This window comes from Schistocerca nitens, unplaced genomic scaffold (genome assembly GCF_023898315.1).
Source record: "Schistocerca nitens isolate TAMUIC-IGC-003100 unplaced genomic scaffold, iqSchNite1.1 HiC_scaffold_257, whole genome shotgun sequence".
Lineage (NCBI taxonomy): Eukaryota > Metazoa > Arthropoda > Insecta > Orthoptera > Acrididae > Schistocerca > Schistocerca nitens.
Genome location: NW_026045798.1, coordinates 1 through 13,449, shown reverse-complemented (window position 1 = coordinate 13,449; position 13,449 = coordinate 1). Strand labels below are relative to the sequence as shown.

General features: G+C 55.3%; 40 non-coding genes across 40 annotated transcripts; all 40 read right to left on the bottom strand.

The window, feature by feature from the left end:
* Positions 1-298: 298 nt before the first annotated feature.
* Trnae-cuc (transfer RNA glutamic acid (anticodon CUC)) lies at positions 299-370 on the bottom strand. The gene has a single exon. It is a non-coding gene; the product is annotated as a tRNA-Glu (tRNA).
* A 274-nt stretch (positions 371-644) lies between these two features.
* On the bottom strand, positions 645-726 carry Trnal-cag (transfer RNA leucine (anticodon CAG)). The gene has a single exon. It is a non-coding gene; the product is annotated as a tRNA-Leu (tRNA).
* Positions 727-806: 80 nt separating this feature from the next.
* Positions 807-888, bottom strand: Trnal-aag (transfer RNA leucine (anticodon AAG)). Its single transcript has one exon. It is a non-coding gene; the product is annotated as a tRNA-Leu (tRNA).
* Positions 889-1,180: 292 nt separating this feature from the next.
* Trnah-gug (transfer RNA histidin (anticodon GUG)) lies at positions 1,181-1,252 on the bottom strand. Its single transcript has one exon. It is a non-coding gene; the product is annotated as a tRNA-His (tRNA).
* A 342-nt stretch (positions 1,253-1,594) lies between these two features.
* Trnae-cuc (transfer RNA glutamic acid (anticodon CUC)) lies at positions 1,595-1,666 on the bottom strand. Its single transcript has one exon. It is a non-coding gene; the product is annotated as a tRNA-Glu (tRNA).
* A 274-nt stretch (positions 1,667-1,940) lies between these two features.
* Positions 1,941-2,022, bottom strand: Trnal-cag (transfer RNA leucine (anticodon CAG)). The gene has a single exon. It is a non-coding gene; the product is annotated as a tRNA-Leu (tRNA).
* Positions 2,023-2,102: 80 nt separating this feature from the next.
* On the bottom strand, positions 2,103-2,184 carry Trnal-aag (transfer RNA leucine (anticodon AAG)). Its single transcript has one exon. It is a non-coding gene; the product is annotated as a tRNA-Leu (tRNA).
* A 292-nt stretch (positions 2,185-2,476) lies between these two features.
* Positions 2,477-2,548, bottom strand: Trnah-gug (transfer RNA histidin (anticodon GUG)). Its single transcript has one exon. It is a non-coding gene; the product is annotated as a tRNA-His (tRNA).
* A 342-nt stretch (positions 2,549-2,890) lies between these two features.
* Positions 2,891-2,962, bottom strand: Trnae-cuc (transfer RNA glutamic acid (anticodon CUC)). Its single transcript has one exon. It is a non-coding gene; the product is annotated as a tRNA-Glu (tRNA).
* A 274-nt stretch (positions 2,963-3,236) lies between these two features.
* Trnal-cag (transfer RNA leucine (anticodon CAG)) lies at positions 3,237-3,318 on the bottom strand. Its single transcript has one exon. It is a non-coding gene; the product is annotated as a tRNA-Leu (tRNA).
* Positions 3,319-3,398: 80 nt separating this feature from the next.
* Trnal-aag (transfer RNA leucine (anticodon AAG)) lies at positions 3,399-3,480 on the bottom strand. Its single transcript has one exon. It is a non-coding gene; the product is annotated as a tRNA-Leu (tRNA).
* A 292-nt stretch (positions 3,481-3,772) lies between these two features.
* Trnah-gug (transfer RNA histidin (anticodon GUG)) lies at positions 3,773-3,844 on the bottom strand. Its single transcript has one exon. It is a non-coding gene; the product is annotated as a tRNA-His (tRNA).
* A 342-nt stretch (positions 3,845-4,186) lies between these two features.
* Positions 4,187-4,258, bottom strand: Trnae-cuc (transfer RNA glutamic acid (anticodon CUC)). Its single transcript has one exon. It is a non-coding gene; the product is annotated as a tRNA-Glu (tRNA).
* A 274-nt stretch (positions 4,259-4,532) lies between these two features.
* Positions 4,533-4,614, bottom strand: Trnal-cag (transfer RNA leucine (anticodon CAG)). Its single transcript has one exon. It is a non-coding gene; the product is annotated as a tRNA-Leu (tRNA).
* Positions 4,615-4,694: 80 nt separating this feature from the next.
* On the bottom strand, positions 4,695-4,776 carry Trnal-aag (transfer RNA leucine (anticodon AAG)). The gene has a single exon. It is a non-coding gene; the product is annotated as a tRNA-Leu (tRNA).
* Positions 4,777-5,068: 292 nt separating this feature from the next.
* Positions 5,069-5,140, bottom strand: Trnah-gug (transfer RNA histidin (anticodon GUG)). Its single transcript has one exon. It is a non-coding gene; the product is annotated as a tRNA-His (tRNA).
* A 342-nt stretch (positions 5,141-5,482) lies between these two features.
* On the bottom strand, positions 5,483-5,554 carry Trnae-cuc (transfer RNA glutamic acid (anticodon CUC)). The gene has a single exon. It is a non-coding gene; the product is annotated as a tRNA-Glu (tRNA).
* A 274-nt stretch (positions 5,555-5,828) lies between these two features.
* Positions 5,829-5,910, bottom strand: Trnal-cag (transfer RNA leucine (anticodon CAG)). The gene has a single exon. It is a non-coding gene; the product is annotated as a tRNA-Leu (tRNA).
* Positions 5,911-5,990: 80 nt separating this feature from the next.
* Positions 5,991-6,072, bottom strand: Trnal-aag (transfer RNA leucine (anticodon AAG)). The gene has a single exon. It is a non-coding gene; the product is annotated as a tRNA-Leu (tRNA).
* A 292-nt stretch (positions 6,073-6,364) lies between these two features.
* On the bottom strand, positions 6,365-6,436 carry Trnah-gug (transfer RNA histidin (anticodon GUG)). Its single transcript has one exon. It is a non-coding gene; the product is annotated as a tRNA-His (tRNA).
* Positions 6,437-6,778: 342 nt separating this feature from the next.
* Positions 6,779-6,850, bottom strand: Trnae-cuc (transfer RNA glutamic acid (anticodon CUC)). Its single transcript has one exon. It is a non-coding gene; the product is annotated as a tRNA-Glu (tRNA).
* A 274-nt stretch (positions 6,851-7,124) lies between these two features.
* Trnal-cag (transfer RNA leucine (anticodon CAG)) lies at positions 7,125-7,206 on the bottom strand. Its single transcript has one exon. It is a non-coding gene; the product is annotated as a tRNA-Leu (tRNA).
* An 81-nt stretch (positions 7,207-7,287) lies between these two features.
* Trnal-aag (transfer RNA leucine (anticodon AAG)) lies at positions 7,288-7,369 on the bottom strand. Its single transcript has one exon. It is a non-coding gene; the product is annotated as a tRNA-Leu (tRNA).
* A 290-nt stretch (positions 7,370-7,659) lies between these two features.
* Positions 7,660-7,730, bottom strand: Trnah-gug (transfer RNA histidin (anticodon GUG)). Its single transcript has one exon. It is a non-coding gene; the product is annotated as a tRNA-His (tRNA).
* A 343-nt stretch (positions 7,731-8,073) lies between these two features.
* Positions 8,074-8,145, bottom strand: Trnae-cuc (transfer RNA glutamic acid (anticodon CUC)). Its single transcript has one exon. It is a non-coding gene; the product is annotated as a tRNA-Glu (tRNA).
* Positions 8,146-8,419: 274 nt separating this feature from the next.
* On the bottom strand, positions 8,420-8,501 carry Trnal-cag (transfer RNA leucine (anticodon CAG)). The gene has a single exon. It is a non-coding gene; the product is annotated as a tRNA-Leu (tRNA).
* Positions 8,502-8,581: 80 nt separating this feature from the next.
* Positions 8,582-8,663, bottom strand: Trnal-aag (transfer RNA leucine (anticodon AAG)). The gene has a single exon. It is a non-coding gene; the product is annotated as a tRNA-Leu (tRNA).
* A 293-nt stretch (positions 8,664-8,956) lies between these two features.
* On the bottom strand, positions 8,957-9,028 carry Trnah-gug (transfer RNA histidin (anticodon GUG)). The gene has a single exon. It is a non-coding gene; the product is annotated as a tRNA-His (tRNA).
* A 343-nt stretch (positions 9,029-9,371) lies between these two features.
* Positions 9,372-9,443, bottom strand: Trnae-cuc (transfer RNA glutamic acid (anticodon CUC)). The gene has a single exon. It is a non-coding gene; the product is annotated as a tRNA-Glu (tRNA).
* Positions 9,444-9,718: 275 nt separating this feature from the next.
* Positions 9,719-9,802, bottom strand: Trnal-cag (transfer RNA leucine (anticodon CAG)). Its single transcript has one exon. It is a non-coding gene; the product is annotated as a tRNA-Leu (tRNA).
* Positions 9,803-9,883: 81 nt separating this feature from the next.
* On the bottom strand, positions 9,884-9,965 carry Trnal-aag (transfer RNA leucine (anticodon AAG)). The gene has a single exon. It is a non-coding gene; the product is annotated as a tRNA-Leu (tRNA).
* Positions 9,966-10,258: 293 nt separating this feature from the next.
* Trnah-gug (transfer RNA histidin (anticodon GUG)) lies at positions 10,259-10,329 on the bottom strand. The gene has a single exon. It is a non-coding gene; the product is annotated as a tRNA-His (tRNA).
* A 686-nt stretch (positions 10,330-11,015) lies between these two features.
* On the bottom strand, positions 11,016-11,097 carry Trnal-cag (transfer RNA leucine (anticodon CAG)). The gene has a single exon. It is a non-coding gene; the product is annotated as a tRNA-Leu (tRNA).
* A 79-nt stretch (positions 11,098-11,176) lies between these two features.
* On the bottom strand, positions 11,177-11,257 carry Trnal-aag (transfer RNA leucine (anticodon AAG)). Its single transcript has one exon. It is a non-coding gene; the product is annotated as a tRNA-Leu (tRNA).
* Positions 11,258-11,549: 292 nt separating this feature from the next.
* Positions 11,550-11,621, bottom strand: Trnah-gug (transfer RNA histidin (anticodon GUG)). The gene has a single exon. It is a non-coding gene; the product is annotated as a tRNA-His (tRNA).
* Positions 11,622-11,963: 342 nt separating this feature from the next.
* Trnae-cuc (transfer RNA glutamic acid (anticodon CUC)) lies at positions 11,964-12,035 on the bottom strand. The gene has a single exon. It is a non-coding gene; the product is annotated as a tRNA-Glu (tRNA).
* A 271-nt stretch (positions 12,036-12,306) lies between these two features.
* Positions 12,307-12,387, bottom strand: Trnal-cag (transfer RNA leucine (anticodon CAG)). The gene has a single exon. It is a non-coding gene; the product is annotated as a tRNA-Leu (tRNA).
* Positions 12,388-12,468: 81 nt separating this feature from the next.
* Positions 12,469-12,550, bottom strand: Trnal-aag (transfer RNA leucine (anticodon AAG)). The gene has a single exon. It is a non-coding gene; the product is annotated as a tRNA-Leu (tRNA).
* A 293-nt stretch (positions 12,551-12,843) lies between these two features.
* Positions 12,844-12,915, bottom strand: Trnah-gug (transfer RNA histidin (anticodon GUG)). The gene has a single exon. It is a non-coding gene; the product is annotated as a tRNA-His (tRNA).
* Positions 12,916-13,258: 343 nt separating this feature from the next.
* On the bottom strand, positions 13,259-13,330 carry Trnae-cuc (transfer RNA glutamic acid (anticodon CUC)). Its single transcript has one exon. It is a non-coding gene; the product is annotated as a tRNA-Glu (tRNA).
* Between the last annotated feature and the right edge of the window lie 119 nt (positions 13,331-13,449).

The window sequence follows — 13,449 nt, the reverse complement described above, 5'->3', positions numbered from 1 at the left end:
GGTACACAGCAAAGCTCAGCCCACTGCGTCAGACGCGATCTCCATTATATGTATACGGGCAAACGAAACGTGCCTGCGCTGTTAGGACACTAACCAGAGTGGGTAGCTGCATTCATCTCCCTGGCAGTGTCTTGCAGTCCTCCAAGTCTGTTGACCACAGGTGGACAGGTGTCGCATCTCTCTCGCCGTCACTTGTGGCCGTCATTCATACTTAACGTGCTTTTCTGCAAGCGTCAGCGTAGCGTCAGTCGAGCAAAGTCGGGACAAGTCGCCTAAGAGGAGCAACAAAATGGTGGATTTCCGGTACCGGGAATCGAACCCGGGCCTCCTGGGTGAGAGCCAGGTATCCTAGCCACTAGACGACACCGGATAACGACACACGCACTCCTCCAACAAACACGGTGAGCGTCCACCCGCTACTTGACGACATCTGCAAAAATTAACGCTTCCACTTCGTAGAACGGCATGCTCTGGACGTATCTCGTGGAGACGAACGCCAGCAATCATGAGACCAAACTGCGCCGGTGAATCCTGTTGTTACACCGCGCACTGTGCTACGACAGTTTAAGAGAGCGACGCTCACGCTTTGCTGCGCTATTTCCTTCGCGGGAAATCAGTGCTCCTGTTTTCGAGACAGAAAACGTTGGCAGCGGTGGGATTCGAACCCACGCCTCCGAAGAGACTGGTGCCTGAAACCAGCGCCTTAGACCGCTCGGCCACGCTACCTACGCGACGCGGCCGCCGCAGGAGCTGCGTTCTACCCCACGAGAACACAGCGCAATGGCACAAAAACGAGAAGTAAAAATTGGCAGCGGTGGGATTCGAACCCACGCCTCCGAAGAGACTGGTGCCTTAAACCAGCGCCTTAGACCGCTCGGCCACGCTACCTGCGCCAGCGTTCCCCGCGTCTCTAGAAAACAGTGCACGACACAGTTTCCTGTTGTGCTGCGACTCGCTGCTCATGCATCGCACCTCAAACAACTGCCCCTTTCGACTATATATTTAACCTCTCAGGCAGCTACCCACGCCCTGGGGCGGCCGAATTTCTTGTTGCTGATAATGAAATGGTAGTGCAACCTGCGGCGTGCGGAACATGAGTGTAAAGTGATGAGAGCATTGTGATTTCAAACACTGGGTGACGATCATGATTGCAGCAACAGCAAGGCAAAACCTTCAAAATTGCCGTGACCAGGATTCGAACCTGGGTTTTTGCGGCCACAACGCAATGTCCTAACCACTAGACGATCACGGCCGCGGAGGCGCCCGGGGAAGCAGTTCTCGCGACTGCACCCGCCCGGTACACAGCAAAGCTCAGCCCACTGCGTCAGACGCGATCTCCATTATATGTATACGGGCAAACGAAACGTGCCTGCGCTGTTAGGACACTAACCAGAGTGGGTAGCTGCATTCATCTCCCTGGCAGTGTCTTGCAGTCCTCCAAGTCTGTTGACCACAGGTGGACAGGTGTCGCATCTCTCTCGCCGTCACTTGTGGCCGTCATTCATACTTAACGTGCTTTTCTGCAAGCGTCAGCGTAGCGTCAGTCGAGCAAAGTCGGGACAAGTCGCCTAAGAGGAGCAACAAAATGGTGGATTTCCGGTACCGGGAATCGAACCCGGGCCTCCTGGGTGAGAGCCAGGTATCCTAGCCACTAGACGACACCGGATAACGACACACGCACTCCTCCAACAAACACGGTGAGCGTCCACCCGCTACTTGACGACATCTGCAAAAATTAACGCTTCCACTTCGTAGAACGGCATGCTCTGGACGTATCTCGTGGAGACGAACGCCAGCAATCATGAGACCAAACTGCGCCGGTGAATCCTGTTGTTACACCGCGCACTGTGCTACGACAGTTTAAGAGAGCGACGCTCACGCTTTGCTGCGCTATTTCCTTCGCGGGAAATCAGTGCTCCTGTTTTCGAGACAGAAAACGTTGGCAGCGGTGGGATTCGAACCCACGCCTCCGAAGAGACTGGTGCCTGAAACCAGCGCCTTAGACCGCTCGGCCACGCTACCTACGCGACGCGGCCGCCGCAGGAGCTGCGTTCTACCCCACGAGAACACAGCGCAATGGCACAAAAACGAGAAGTAAAAATTGGCAGCGGTGGGATTCGAACCCACGCCTCCGAAGAGACTGGTGCCTTAAACCAGCGCCTTAGACCGCTCGGCCACGCTACCTGCGCCAGCGTTCCCCGCGTCTCTAGAAAACAGTGCACGACACAGTTTCCTGTTGTGCTGCGACTCGCTGCTCATGCATCGCACCTCAAACAACTGCCCCTTTCGACTATATATTTAACCTCTCAGGCAGCTACCCACGCCCTGGGGCGGCCGAATTTCTTGTTGCTGATAATGAAATGGTAGTGCAACCTGCGGCGTGCGGAACATGAGTGTAAAGTGATGAGAGCATTGTGATTTCAAACACTGGGTGACGATCATGATTGCAGCAACAGCAAGGCAAAACCTTCAAAATTGCCGTGACCAGGATTCGAACCTGGGTTTTTGCGGCCACAACGCAATGTCCTAACCACTAGACGATCACGGCCGCGGAGGCGCCCGGGGAAGCAGTTCTCGCGACTGCACCCGCCCGGTACACAGCAAAGCTCAGCCCACTGCGTCAGACGCGATCTCCATTATATGTATACGGGCAAACGAAACGTGCCTGCGCTGTTAGGACACTAACCAGAGTGGGTAGCTGCATTCATCTCCCTGGCAGTGTCTTGCAGTCCTCCAAGTCTGTTGACCACAGGTGGACAGGTGTCGCATCTCTCTCGCCGTCACTTGTGGCCGTCATTCATACTTAACGTGCTTTTCTGCAAGCGTCAGCGTAGCGTCAGTCGAGCAAAGTCGGGACAAGTCGCCTAAGAGGAGCAACAAAATGGTGGATTTCCGGTACCGGGAATCGAACCCGGGCCTCCTGGGTGAGAGCCAGGTATCCTAGCCACTAGACGACACCGGATAACGACACACGCACTCCTCCAACAAACACGGTGAGCGTCCACCCGCTACTTGACGACATCTGCAAAAATTAACGCTTCCACTTCGTAGAACGGCATGCTCTGGACGTATCTCGTGGAGACGAACGCCAGCAATCATGAGACCAAACTGCGCCGGTGAATCCTGTTGTTACACCGCGCACTGTGCTACGACAGTTTAAGAGAGCGACGCTCACGCTTTGCTGCGCTATTTCCTTCGCGGGAAATCAGTGCTCCTGTTTTCGAGACAGAAAACGTTGGCAGCGGTGGGATTCGAACCCACGCCTCCGAAGAGACTGGTGCCTGAAACCAGCGCCTTAGACCGCTCGGCCACGCTACCTACGCGACGCGGCCGCCGCAGGAGCTGCGTTCTACCCCACGAGAACACAGCGCAATGGCACAAAAACGAGAAGTAAAAATTGGCAGCGGTGGGATTCGAACCCACGCCTCCGAAGAGACTGGTGCCTTAAACCAGCGCCTTAGACCGCTCGGCCACGCTACCTGCGCCAGCGTTCCCCGCGTCTCTAGAAAACAGTGCACGACACAGTTTCCTGTTGTGCTGCGACTCGCTGCTCATGCATCGCACCTCAAACAACTGCCCCTTTCGACTATATATTTAACCTCTCAGGCAGCTACCCACGCCCTGGGGCGGCCGAATTTCTTGTTGCTGATAATGAAATGGTAGTGCAACCTGCGGCGTGCGGAACATGAGTGTAAAGTGATGAGAGCATTGTGATTTCAAACACTGGGTGACGATCATGATTGCAGCAACAGCAAGGCAAAACCTTCAAAATTGCCGTGACCAGGATTCGAACCTGGGTTTTTGCGGCCACAACGCAATGTCCTAACCACTAGACGATCACGGCCGCGGAGGCGCCCGGGGAAGCAGTTCTCGCGACTGCACCCGCCCGGTACACAGCAAAGCTCAGCCCACTGCGTCAGACGCGATCTCCATTATATGTATACGGGCAAACGAAACGTGCCTGCGCTGTTAGGACACTAACCAGAGTGGGTAGCTGCATTCATCTCCCTGGCAGTGTCTTGCAGTCCTCCAAGTCTGTTGACCACAGGTGGACAGGTGTCGCATCTCTCTCGCCGTCACTTGTGGCCGTCATTCATACTTAACGTGCTTTTCTGCAAGCGTCAGCGTAGCGTCAGTCGAGCAAAGTCGGGACAAGTCGCCTAAGAGGAGCAACAAAATGGTGGATTTCCGGTACCGGGAATCGAACCCGGGCCTCCTGGGTGAGAGCCAGGTATCCTAGCCACTAGACGACACCGGATAACGACACACGCACTCCTCCAACAAACACGGTGAGCGTCCACCCGCTACTTGACGACATCTGCAAAAATTAACGCTTCCACTTCGTAGAACGGCATGCTCTGGACGTATCTCGTGGAGACGAACGCCAGCAATCATGAGACCAAACTGCGCCGGTGAATCCTGTTGTTACACCGCGCACTGTGCTACGACAGTTTAAGAGAGCGACGCTCACGCTTTGCTGCGCTATTTCCTTCGCGGGAAATCAGTGCTCCTGTTTTCGAGACAGAAAACGTTGGCAGCGGTGGGATTCGAACCCACGCCTCCGAAGAGACTGGTGCCTGAAACCAGCGCCTTAGACCGCTCGGCCACGCTACCTACGCGACGCGGCCGCCGCAGGAGCTGCGTTCTACCCCACGAGAACACAGCGCAATGGCACAAAAACGAGAAGTAAAAATTGGCAGCGGTGGGATTCGAACCCACGCCTCCGAAGAGACTGGTGCCTTAAACCAGCGCCTTAGACCGCTCGGCCACGCTACCTGCGCCAGCGTTCCCCGCGTCTCTAGAAAACAGTGCACGACACAGTTTCCTGTTGTGCTGCGACTCGCTGCTCATGCATCGCACCTCAAACAACTGCCCCTTTCGACTATATATTTAACCTCTCAGGCAGCTACCCACGCCCTGGGGCGGCCGAATTTCTTGTTGCTGATAATGAAATGGTAGTGCAACCTGCGGCGTGCGGAACATGAGTGTAAAGTGATGAGAGCATTGTGATTTCAAACACTGGGTGACGATCATGATTGCAGCAACAGCAAGGCAAAACCTTCAAAATTGCCGTGACCAGGATTCGAACCTGGGTTTTTGCGGCCACAACGCAATGTCCTAACCACTAGACGATCACGGCCGCGGAGGCGCCCGGGGAAGCAGTTCTCGCGACTGCACCCGCCCGGTACACAGCAAAGCTCAGCCCACTGCGTCAGACGCGATCTCCATTATATGTATACGGGCAAACGAAACGTGCCTGCGCTGTTAGGACACTAACCAGAGTGGGTAGCTGCATTCATCTCCCTGGCAGTGTCTTGCAGTCCTCCAAGTCTGTTGACCACAGGTGGACAGGTGTCGCATCTCTCTCGCCGTCACTTGTGGCCGTCATTCATACTTAACGTGCTTTTCTGCAAGCGTCAGCGTAGCGTCAGTCGAGCAAAGTCGGGACAAGTCGCCTAAGAGGAGCAACAAAATGGTGGATTTCCGGTACCGGGAATCGAACCCGGGCCTCCTGGGTGAGAGCCAGGTATCCTAGCCACTAGACGACACCGGATAACGACACACGCACTCCTCCAACAAACACGGTGAGCGTCCACCCGCTACTTGACGACATCTGCAAAAATTAACGCTTCCACTTCGTAGAACGGCATGCTCTGGACGTATCTCGTGGAGACGAACGCCAGCAATCATGAGACCAAACTGCGCCGGTGAATCCTGTTGTTACACCGCGCACTGTGCTACGACAGTTTAAGAGAGCGACGCTCACGCTTTGCTGCGCTATTTCCTTCGCGGGAAATCAGTGCTCCTGTTTTCGAGACAGAAAACGTTGGCAGCGGTGGGATTCGAACCCACGCCTCCGAAGAGACTGGTGCCTGAAACCAGCGCCTTAGACCGCTCGGCCACGCTACCTACGCGACGCGGCCGCCGCAGGAGCTGCGTTCTACCCCACGAGAACACAGCGCAATGGCACAAAAACGAGAAGTAAAAATTGGCAGCGGTGGGATTCGAACCCACGCCTCCGAAGAGACTGGTGCCTTAAACCAGCGCCTTAGACCGCTCGGCCACGCTACCTGCGCCAGCGTTCCCCGCGTCTCTAGAAAACAGTGCACGACACAGTTTCCTGTTGTGCTGCGACTCGCTGCTCATGCATCGCACCTCAAACAACTGCCCCTTTCGACTATATATTTAACCTCTCAGGCAGCTACCCACGCCCTGGGGCGGCCGAATTTCTTGTTGCTGATAATGAAATGGTAGTGCAACCTGCGGCGTGCGGAACATGAGTGTAAAGTGATGAGAGCATTGTGATTTCAAACACTGGGTGACGATCATGATTGCAGCAACAGCAAGGCAAAACCTTCAAAATTGCCGTGACCAGGATTCGAACCTGGGTTTTTGCGGCCACAACGCAATGTCCTAACCACTAGACGATCACGGCCGCGGAGGCGCCCGGGGAAGCAGTTCTCGCGACTGCACCCGCCCGGTACACAGCAAAGCTCAGCCCACTGCGTCAGACGCGATCTCCATTATATGTATACGGGCAAACGAAACGTGCCTGCGCTGTTAGGACACTAACCAGAGTGGGTAGCTGCATTCATCTCCCTGGCAGTGTCTTGCAGTCCTCCAAGTCTGTTGACCACAGGTGGACAGGTGTCGCATCTCTCTCGCCGTCACTTGTGGCCGTCATTCATACTTAACGTGCTTTTCTGCAAGCGTCAGCGTAGCGTCAGTCGAGCAAAGTCGGGACAAGTCGCCTAAGAGGAGCAACAAAATGGTGGATTTCCGGTACCGGGAATCGAACCCGGGCCTCCTGGGTGAGAGCCAGGTATCCTAGCCACTAGACGACACCGGATAACGACACACGCACTCCTCCAACAAACACGGTGAGCGTCCACCCGCTACTTGACGACATCTGCAAAAATTAACGCTTCCACTTCGTAGAACGGCATGCTCTGGACGTATCTCGTGGAGACGAACGCCAGCAATCATGAGACCAAACTGCGCCGGTGAATCCTGTTGTTACACCGCGCACTGTGCTACGACAGTTTAAGAGAGCGACGCTCACGCTTTGCTGCGCTATTTCCTTCGCGGGAAATCAGTGCTCCTGTTTTCGAGACAGAAAACGTTGGCAGCGGTGGGATTCGAACCCACGCCTCCGAAGAGACTGGTGCCTGAAACCAGCGCCTTAGACCGCTCGGCCACGCTACCTACGCGACGCGGCCGCCGCAGGAGCTGCGTTCTACCCCACGAGGAACACAGCGCAATGGCACAAAAACGAGAAGTAAAAATTGGCAGCGGTGGGATTCGAACCCACGCCTCCGAAGAGACTGGTGCCTTAAACCAGCGCCTTAGACCGCTCGGCCACGCTACCTGCGCCAGCGTTCCCCGCGTCTCTAGAAAACAGTGCACGACACAGTTTCCTGTTGTGCTGCGACTCGCTGCTCATGCATCGCACCTCAAACAACTGCCCTTTCGACTATATATTTACCTCTCAGGCAGCTACCCACGCCCTGGGGCGGCCGAATTTCTTGTTGCTGATAATGAAATGGTAGTGCAACCTGCGGCGTGCGGAACATGAGTGTAAAGTGATGAGAGCATTGTGATTTCAAACACTGGGTGACGATCATGATTGCAGCAACAGCAAGGCAAAACCTTCAAAATTGCCGTGACCAGGATTCGAACCTGGGTTTTGCGGCCACAACGCAATGTCCTAACCACTAGACGATCACGGCCGCGGAGGCGCCCGGGGGAAGCAGTTCTCGCGACTGCACCCGCCCGGTACACAGCAAAGCTCAGCCCACTGCGTCAGACGCGATCTCCATTATATGTATACGGGCAAACGAAACGTGCCTGCGCTGTTAGGACACTAACCAGAGTGGGTAGCTGCATTCATCTCCCTGGCAGTGTCTTGCAGTCCTCCAAGTCTGTTGACCACAGGTGGACAGGTGTCGCATCTCTCTCGCCGTCACTTGTGGCCGTCATTCATACTTAACGTGCTTTTCTGCAAGCGTCAGCGTAGCGTCAGTCGAGCAAAGTCGGGACAAGTCGCCTAAGAGGAGCAACAAAATGGTGGATTTCCGGTACCGGGAATCGAACCCGGGCCTCCTGGGTGAGAGCCAGGTATCCTAGCCACTAGACGACACCGGATAACGACACACGCACTCCTCCAACAAACACGGTGAGCGTCCACCCGCTACTTGACGACATCTGCAAAAATTAACGCTTCCACTTCGTAGAACGGCATGCTCTGGACGTATCTCGTGGAGACGAACGCCAGCAATCATGAGACCAAACTGCGCCGGTGAATCCTGTTGTTACACCGCGCACTGTGCTACGACAGTTTAAGAGAGCGACGCTCACGCTTTGCTGCGCTATTTCCTTCGCGGGAAATCAGTGCTCCTGTTTTCGAGACAGAAAACGTTGGCAGCGGTGGGATTCGAACCCACGCCTCCGAAGAGACTGGTGCCTGAAACCAGCGCCTTAGACCGCTCGGCCACGCTACCTACGCGACGCGGCCGCCGCAGGAGCTGCGTTCTACCCCACGAGAACACAGCGCAATGGCACAAAAACGAGAAGTAAAAATTGGCAGCGGTGGGATTCGAACCCACGCCTCCGAAGAGACTGGTGCCTTAAACCAGCGCCTTAGACCGCTCGGCCACGCTACCTGCGCCAGCGTTCCCCCGCGTCTCTAGAAAACAGTGCACGACACAGTTTCCTGTTGTGCTGCGACTCGCTGCTCATGCATCGCACCTCAAACAACTGCCCCTTTCGACTATATATTTAACCTCTCAGGCAGCTACCCACGCCCTGGGGCGGCCGAATTTCTTGTTGCTGATAATGAAATGGTAGTGCAACCTGCGGCGTGCGGAACATGAGTGTAAAGTGATGAGAGCATTGTGATTTCAAACACTGGGTGACGATCATGATTGCAGCAACAGCAAGGCAAAACCTTCAAAATTGCCGTGACCAGGATTCGAACCTGGGTTTTTGCGGCCACAACGCAATGTCCTAACCACTAGACGATCACGGCCGCGGAGGCGCCCGGGGAAGCAGTTCTCGCGACTGCACCCGCCCGGTACACAGCAAAGCTCAGCCCACTGCGTCAGACGCGATCTCCATTATATGTATACGGGCAAACGAAACGTGCCTGCGCTGTTAGGACACTAACCAGAGTGGGTAGCTGCATTCATCTCCCTGGCAGTGTCTTGCAGTCCTCCAAGTCTGTTGACCACAGGTGGACAGGTGTCGCATCTCTCTCGCCGTCACTTGTGGCCGTCATTCATACTTAACGTGCTTTTCTGCAAGCGTCAGCGTAGCGTCAGTCGAGCAAAGTCGGGACAAGTCGCCTAAGAGGAGCAACAAAAATGGTGGATTTCCGGTACCGGGAATCGAACCCGGGCCTCCTGGGTGAGAGCCAGGTATCCTAGCCACTAGACGACACCGGATAACGACACACGCACTCCTCCAACAAACACGGTGAGCGTCCACCCGCTACTTGACGACATCTGCAAAAATTAACGCTTCCACTTCGTAGAACGGCATGCTCTGGACGTATCTCGTGGAGACGAACGCCAGCAATCATGAGACCAAACTGCGCCGGTGAATCCTGTTGTTACACCGCGCACTGTGCTACGACAGTTTAAGAGAGCGACGCTCACGCTTTGCTGCGCTATTTCCTTCGCGGGAAATCAGGTGCTCCTGTTTTCGAGACAGAAAACGTTGGCAGCGGTGGGATTCGAACCCACGCCTCCGAAGAGACTGGTGCCTGAAACCAGCGCCTTAGGACCGCTCGGCCACGCCTACCTACGCGACGCGGCCGCCGCAGGAGCTGCGTTCTACCCCACGAGAACACAGCGCAATGGCACAAAAAACGAGAAGTAAAAATTGGCAGCGGTGGGATTCGAACCCACGCCTCCGAAGAGACTGGTGCCTTAAACCAGCGCCTTAGACCGCTCGGCCACGCTACCTGCGCCAGCGTTCCCCGCGTCTCTAGAAAACAGTGCACGACACAGTTTCCTGTTGTGCTGCGACTCGCTGCTCATGCATCGCACCTCAAACAACTGCCCCTTTCGACTATATATTTAACCTCTCAGGCAGCTACCCACGCCCTGGGGGCGGCCGAATTTCTTGTTGCTGATAATGAAATGGTAGTGCAACCTGCGGCGTGCGGAACATGAGTGTAAAGTGATGAGAGCATTGTGATTTCAAACACTGGGTGACGATCATGATTGCAGCAACAGCAAGGCAAAACCTTCAAAATTGCCGTGACCAGGATTCGAACCTGGTTTTTGCGGCCACAACGCAATGTCCTAACCACTAGACGATCACGGCCGCGGAGGCGCCCGGGGAAGCAGTTCTCGCGACTGCACCCGCCCGGTACACAGCAAAGCTCAGCCCACTGCGTCAGACGCGATCTCCATTATATGTATACGGGCAAACGAAACGTGCCTGCGCTGTTAGGACACTAACCAGAGTGGGTAGCTGCATTCATCTCCCTGGCAGTGTCTTGCAGTCCTCCAAGTCTGTTGACCACAGGTGGACAGGTGTCGCATCTCTCTCGCCGTCACTTGTGGCCGTCATTCATACTTAACGTGCTTTTCTGCAAGCGTCAGCGTAGCGTCAGTCGAGCAAAGTCGGGACAAGTCGCCTAAGAGGAGCAACAAAATGGTGGATTTCCGGTACCGGGAATCGAACCCGGGCCTCCTGGTGAGAGCCAGGTATCCTAGCCACTAGACGACACCGGATAACGACACACGCACTCCTCCAACAAACACGGTGAGCGTCCACCCGCTACTTGACGACATCTGCAAAAATTAACGCTTCCACTTCGTAGAACGGCATGCTCTGGACGTATCTCGTGGAGACGAACGCCAGCAATCATGAGACCAAACTGCGCCGGTGAATCCTGTTGTTACACCGCGCACTGTGCTACGACAGTTTAAGAGAGCGACGCTCACGCTTTGCTGCGCTATTTCCTTCGCGGGAAATCAGTGCTCCTGTTTTCGAGACAGAAAACGTTGCAGCGGTGGGATTCGAACCCACGCCTCCGAAGAGACTGGTGCCTGAAACCAGCGCCTTAGACCGCTCGGCCACGCTACCTACGCGACGCGGCCGCCGCAGGAGCTGCGTTCTACCCACGAGAACACAGCGCAATGGCACAAAAACGAGAAGTAAAAATTGGCAGCGTGGGATTCGAACCCACGCCTCCGAAGAGACTGGTGCCTTAAACCAGCGCCTTAGACCGCTCGGCCACGCTACCTGCGCCAGCGTTCCCCGCGTCTCTAGAAAACAGTGCACGACACAGTTTCCTGTTGTGCTGCGACTCGCTGCTCATGCATCGCACCTCAAACAACTGCCCCTTTCGACTATATATTTAACCTCTCAGGCAGCTACCCACGCCCTGGGGCGGCCGAATTTCTTGTTGCTGATAATGAAATGGTAGTGCAACCTGCGGCGTGCGGAACATGAGTGTAAAGTGATGAGAGCATTGTGATTTCAAACACTGGGTGACGATCATGATTGCAGCAACAGCAAGGCAAAACCTTCAAAATTGCCGTGACCAGGATTCGAACCTGGGTTTTTGCGGCCACAACGCAATGTCCTAACCACTAGACGATCACGGCCGCGGAGGCGCCCGGGGAAGCAGTTCTCGCGACTGCACCCGCCCGGTACACAGCAAAGCTCAGGCCCACTGCGTCAGACGCGATCTCCATTATATGTATACGGGCAAACGAAACGTGCCTGCGCTGTTAGGACACTAACCAGAGTGGGTAGCTGCATTCATCTCCCTGGCAGTGTCTTGCAGTCCTCCAAGTCTGTTGACCACAGGTGGACAGGTGTCGCATCTCTCTCGCCGTCACTTGTGGCCGTCATTCATACTTAACGTGCTTTTCTGCAAGCGTCAGCGTAGCGTCAGTCGAGCAAAGTCGGACAAGTCGCCTAAGAGGAGCAACAAAATGGTGGATTTCCGGTACCGGGAATCGAACCCGGGCCTCCTGGGTGAGAGCCAGGTATCCTAGCCACTAGACGACACCGGATAACGACACACGCACTCCTCCAACAAACACGGTGAGCGTCCACCCGCTACTTGACGACATCTGCAAAAATTAACGCTTCCACTTCGTAGAACGCATGCTCTGGACGTATCTCGTGGAGACGAACGCCAGCAATCATGAGACCAAACTGCGCCGGTGAATCCTGTGTTACACCGCGCACTGTGCTACGACAGTTTAAGAGAGCGACGCTCACGCTTTGCTGCGCTATTTCCTTCGCGGGAATCAGTGCTCCTGTTTTCGAGACAGAAAACGTTGGCAGCGGTGGGATTCGAACCACGCCTCCGAAGAGACTGGTGCCTGAAACCAGCGCCTTAGACCGCTCGGCCACGCTACCTACGCGACGCGGCCGCCGCAGGAGCTGCGTTCTACCCCCACGAGAACACAGCGCAATGGCACAAAAACGAGAAGTAAAAATTGGCAGCGGTGGGATTCGAACCCACGCCTCCGAAGAGACTGGTGCCTTAAACCAGCGCCTTAGACCGCTCGGCCACGCTACCTGCGCCAGCGTTCCCCGCGTCTCTAGAAAACAGTGCACGACACAGTTTCCTGTTGTGCTGCGACTCGCTGCTCATGCATCGCACCTCAAAACAACTGCCCCTTTCGACTATATATTTAACCTCTCAGGCAGCTACCCACGCCCTGGGGCGGCCGAATTTCTTGTTGCTGATAATGAAATGGTAGTGCAACCTGCGGCGTGCGGAACATGAGTGTAAAGTGATGAGAGCATTGTGATTTCAAACACTGGGTGACGATCATGATTGCAGCAACAGCAAGGCAAAACCTTCAAAATTGCCGTGACCAGGATTCGAACCTGGGTTTTTGCGGCCACAACGCAATGTCCTAACCACTAGACGATCACGGCCGCGGAGGCGCCCGGGGAAGCAGTTCTCGCGACTGCACCCGCCCGGTACACAGCAAAGCTCAGCCCACTGCGTCAGACGCGATCTCCATTATATGTATACGGGCAAACGAAACGTGCCTGCGCTGTTAGGACACTAACCAGAGTGGGTAGCTGCATTCATCTCCCTGGCAGTGTCTTGCAGTCCTCCAAGTCTGTTGACCACAGGTGGACAGGTGTCGCATCTCTCTCGCCGTCACTTGTGGCCGTCATTCATACTTAACGTGCTTTTCTGGCAAGCGTCAGCGTAGCGTCAGTCGAGCAAAGTCGGGACAAGTCGCCTAAGAGGAGCAACAAAATGGTGGATTTCCGGTACCGGGAATCGAACCCGGGCCTCCTGGGTGAGAGCCAGGTATCCTAGCCACTAGACGACACCGGATAACGACACACGCACTCCTCCAACAAACACGGTGAGCGTCACCCGCTACTTGACGACATCTGCAAAAATTAACGCTTCCACTTCGTAGAACGGCATGCTCTGGACGTATCTCGTGGAGA